We start from the raw sequence: 4,939 nt of genomic DNA on the forward strand, positions 1-4,939 counted from the left end.
CTTCGCCCCAAGGGCCAGGCAGCCTGCAAAACCGCTCACGCACCGACGGACGCCAGCTCTTCCCACGTTCACTCGCGTCCGCTCCGCCAGAGACCACCTTACTGAGAGAAGCGGGTCAGGTCCCGCTGCGGATAACGTCCTCAGGACTTAATCCAAGAGCCTGTCTGTTAAAATTAACAGGGAGCCAGAATAAGGCACTGCTTTTTTCTCAGTCAGATCCCATTTTTCTAAGACAGGTCAAAACTGCCCCTGGAAACTTTGCCAGTGTCTTTGAAAACAAGATACCTATTTTTCTGATCATTATACGCATTTTTAAATCTGCTTTCAAATAAATGTCACTGCTTCATTTAAATATACTGCAATGTTCGTTACTGCAATGAACATTAAACCCAGTGCTTCACTGCAGAGTCTCTTCCCCTTTCATTTTTACACACTCTCCCTGTTCAATGCTTTTTATATATATTAGACAAAATTTAAGATGAAATTAAATGAAATAAACTTATATTCTGTCCCAAAATAACTTACCTGCTGTTCAAGGAGGTAACAGTAAAGATTACTATAACTAAAAGGGATGAATAGAAAAAGTGTTCTGTTCTCATGTGACTAACTGTGCATTCCTGCACTGCCCCCAGCGCCAGGTTCACTGTTGCCACGCCATGGTCAACCTTCCAGTTTTTCATGCTGGGACTTTCCTGCAGGCCGAGGGGAAAGAAAAGCATTTAGCAAATTGGAAAACATTGTTATAGGACCACAGAAACAGAAGGGAGCTTTTGATTGTCAGGGTGGTTCCTAGGACAATTTCTTTTGAAGCCGATTTCCTTGTGGAGAAAGTCTGCTGAACAGGAGTTTGTTTACTCATGCAAATATCACTCTTGTGTTATTTTACATTTCCATGTGGCTATTACATAGGACAAAGTTTGTTCTTGCTTTTTACCGAAAGCTTATCTGGGCTGGCTGTCAGCAGGGGCAGAGCGCGGGGCTCCTGCTCTGCGCCGGCGGGACGCGCGCCGCTGCACGAGCCCAGCCTCACCCGGGGTCGGCACGTGGCACCACGGGATCGGGGCTGCCGGGGCTTCGGCTCAGGGGAAGCAGGAACAGGCCTCCCTCACGTAAGTATGGATTATTAGCCTTTGGGGAGGCGCTGCAGGGCTTAGCCTCAGTCAACAGCGGTACCTGCAGCCACAAGGCCGGCTCCCACTAACTGCCCCTTCCCTGCGGACCCCTAACACGGAAAGACCCCTGTCAATTTGCAGGAATTTTTATATCAGGAGTTGTATTCACCTCCTGCAAAAGGTGGAAAAACAAGACTCTCTTAGCCAAACCCACTGAGGACAAAAATAACCAAGCTCTTTCCCCGCATGCCCAAAGACAAGCACGGCGCCACTTTTCCAGCTTGCCGCCCAGGGAGGGGGGACGGGGCACAGACGCCCCGCATCCCGGCTTTCCCACCCTTGCGGGACCGGATGCAAGGCACCTCTCGCAGCTGATCAAAGCAACCGCTTGGCCGGCAGGAAAGGAGACATAACCAGTGCTCGATAAAAGTGGTTCACGCACCCTTCCCCTTGCTGGATCCCGAGCTGTCCATAACGAAGCACCCTCGAACTAACAGCCTCTTCCCGAGCAGACACCAGGAACCGGCTCCTCTGGGCTCTGAGCACCGTTGGTCGTCCTTTCCTCCTCTGGGACCTTCACGTTACCGTCCTCCCCAACGCCTCCCTTACTGCTGATGCTTCTTCAGTATCTCAAAGACGTGTCCTTCACCGTTAATCCCCACAGCTGAATCTTATGTTACACACCGACTTCCCGGCTTCCTCAGCAGCCTCCAGCACATTACTCACTTTCTCTCTCCGGTCTCCCAAGGCGTCTCACATCTCCTCGTTTCCCAGACTGTAAAATATACCCCGTTCTTTATTAGGGGCTGTGGGAAAGCGGAGCTAAGGAATCTGCAAAGGCAAATGAACATGGGATAGGAAACATCCCTTCCTCTTCATCCTCAGACAAAAACACGCACGCAGCCTGAATGATGCCCGTCTGCATTCCCAAATACAGTAATCACTGAGTCTGCTGCGGAAAACAAAGTGGGGGAAAACTGAAGTAGGAGCACATTTAGGGCCATGCTGATTCCCGCATGCTTCAGTGGACCCTTCAGGCCAGGACCTATTCCCTGATGTGACTGTGCAGATTGCAGTCTTGTCTTTCAGACGGGAAACTAGTGACCTGCTCCCTGTCTGACTCCTGGAGAGCTCTAAGCACCATAGTCTGTAACAGCAGTGATGCATAAATGGCTACTAGTTGACAGCCTCTACTTTTACAATTTTCTGGTTTTGAACTAACCTCTACCAAACTTCAGAATCAAACTTCTGCAGAAGTGAGGTCTCCTCACATAAACCCCTGCTCTGCAGTAGAAGAACACTGGAGGGGGGTGAGTGGAAAGGGAAGGCAGATTCCCACGTACATGAATCCACCTGAGCTGACTAAGCAGGGACGGCACAGAGGCACCTTCTCTGCGCTCTTTGCTCTCCTCGTGCTGGCTCCAGCGACAGCTTGGCCCTAGGTTAGAGCTGCACAACGCGAGCAGCACGCAGAGATACGCTTCTTTGGCCATCGGTCTTCCCCTGCTCGTTTTTAAGCCGGTGTGGCGGTTCCTGCAGCCTTCCCCGTGTTCCTCTCTGCCTAACGAGAGGGAGGTGCTGGCAGAGCAAAGATTGCTGTAAGAAGCAAAAATAACAGTCTCCTAGCAGGTTTCAGGTTTCACTAAGCAGCACCGGTTTCTGCTGCCTTGAATTAACAAGTACTAAAACCTGCTAGAACCTTAACTCCTTGTTCCCTGATGGGAACAGAGGCACGCGGAGCCTGTACAGGTACCGGTATGGCCTATTTCTGCTGAGAAACAAAAGAAAACAAAATGAAAAAAACATGTATTTAGTAAGACGGGATGTCTGTGAGACACTCCCAGGGCTCCTGCTTATATGACCTATTTGCAGCGTTTTTGTGGAACATCGCTGCTGCCTAGATATCATTGAGACTGCTGCGGCAAAATTACGGGCACGGGCAAGCACAACCCCCCGGCTCGAAGCGAACACAACGCCATTCTACAGAGCTTTTTTTCGTAAAACCAGTCTGATCCACTTGTACCAATTAGGTCTTGTGGGGAATGCGCTGTTCCCTCTCCAGCCCAGTTCCAGCCAGATGCACGTTGCTTGCTGAACTTTCAAGGCAGAGGCACACGGCCAGGCTTTCACAAGGCTCCTTGGCAGCACCAGGAGCAGGCACTTTTTCTGCCTGGCTCAGAGCAGGCCAGACAAAACCCCGTTCCCCGGCCTGCTCGCTATTCCCAACGTGTACTTCAGCAACAGTTTGTTTTCTCCCGGAGCGGAGCAGATCGGATACTCCAGCCGAATGCACCGGAGGTGGGTGGTAGCCCAGAAAGCAGGACCCCAGAGAGGCTTTTCAGACACATGTTGTGGGGAGCTGTGAATCAGAAGCAACATTTGCTTTTGGCCACGGATGAAAACGTTCCCTGATAGGAAGTGGATTCTTTCCTAATTTCATGTAAATCTGTTTCCGTAACCCGCTCAGCAGAGCAGCACGATGCCAAAACTGAAACTGCCCTGGACTGGCAGGAGGCAGGTGAGTCCTGTCTCCCGTTTCAGCAACACGTCGGTACTGCTGAGGAGAGCAGAACTGTGCTGACCGGAGGCATATCGTTGCCGGGAGGGCTGGGGTTCCCTTCTGACCACGTAGGATATAAAATCCGCTTACCAACAGACCAAGCTCCACTGGATTCCAGCTTCTCCAGCCTTTGGGGAAGTTAATCTCCAGTTCACAAGTTTGCAGCTTGCCTTGAGGTGCAGATGGCAAGAGCCCCATGTTATCCCTAATCTAGGGGTTGTGCACCACAACACGTCTCATTTAGGTCTCCCTAATGTGTGTTAGCTGCAGACTGTTACAGAGAAGATGGAGAGTGTTCACTCACACAGCCCTTCCCATTGCTCTCGTTTTCCATCTGTGCAGATAAAAGCCTGAAGGTAAAATGGTTTGTTTTCTGTGTACAGAAGCACAACAGAGTCCAGTGCTGCATTAAATAATAAGACCAACTTGCCTGGCATAATATAAAATCATCTGCATCTCCTTCTTCCTGAGCCCTTCGCACTCACTCCTCTGGTGCCAGGATTTACGATTTCACGAACAGGAGCTCCCTTAGTAACTCTCCACTTGCAGCTGGTTAGTGCAAGGAAATCTGTTCCCAGGGGTCTAGGGCTAAGAAAGTGCCAATAATTAACTGGCAGTTGCAGCTTTACTTCTTGCCACCTACATCTGCACAAACAAAACCACGGCAGCCATGGAAAGGGCACCAGGAAGTGCGGATTTTGTTTAGGTTAGAAAGTTCGCTCACCCGCACCTGCCAGGAAATGACACTCACCTACTGCCAAGAAAGTCCTGTTCTTGCTCTGTGACTTTGCAAAGCGTCACTTCTGAAATTGCTGTGCAGTTTGAGAAATGATACTTTTCTGCAAGTGGAAGCACTTTTCACAAACCTTGCTGCTCAACAGCTTTGGCTGGCAGTTCATCATACTGGCAGCAATCACTGCAGGACCAGTATGTGCAGACAGAAGCTTGGATACAGCAGCTTTTCCAAAACGCGCTCGCATGGAGGTCCTCATTCATCTGCGCTTCAGTATTTCCAACCGGCGAGGAAAGTCCCACAGCGCTTTGACAACGGAACCAGCGCGTTTCCTCTCCTGAATGTTTCTTCTGCATCTGCAGTGAGTAAAGCTAATAAGCGAGACGTGTGAGCAATTGGAATTCACAGGGTGTCAAAGCACTGGGCAGTAAACAAGCTTTTCTTGTAGGCTGCCGTGACCCAGACTTTTAGGAAAGCAGCTGGCAAGATGCCCGGGCCCCTGCTCATCCACATGGCTCTGAAGCTAAACAAACC

General features: G+C 50.3%; 1 long non-coding RNA gene across 2 annotated transcripts; it reads right to left on the reverse strand.

The window, feature by feature from the left end:
* LOC106486513 (uncharacterized) lies at positions 1-4,441 on the reverse strand. Of its 2 annotated transcripts, none has more exons than XR_001292887.2 (4): positions 4,424-4,441; positions 1,555-1,887; positions 526-692; positions 1-164 (listed from the first exon to the last, which is right to left on the reverse strand). It is a non-coding gene; the product is annotated as an uncharacterized lncRNA (long non-coding RNA). The 2 variants fall into 2 exon arrangements; XR_001292886.2 differs by lacking the exon at positions 4,424-4,441 and adding an exon at positions 2,456-2,486 and having other exon boundaries at positions 1,555-1,943.
* Between the last annotated feature and the right edge of the window lie 498 nt (positions 4,442-4,939).

This window comes from Apteryx mantelli, chromosome 8, assembly GCF_036417845.1.
Source record: "Apteryx mantelli isolate bAptMan1 chromosome 8, bAptMan1.hap1, whole genome shotgun sequence".
NCBI classification, from domain to species: domain Eukaryota; kingdom Metazoa; phylum Chordata; class Aves; order Apterygiformes; family Apterygidae; genus Apteryx; species Apteryx mantelli.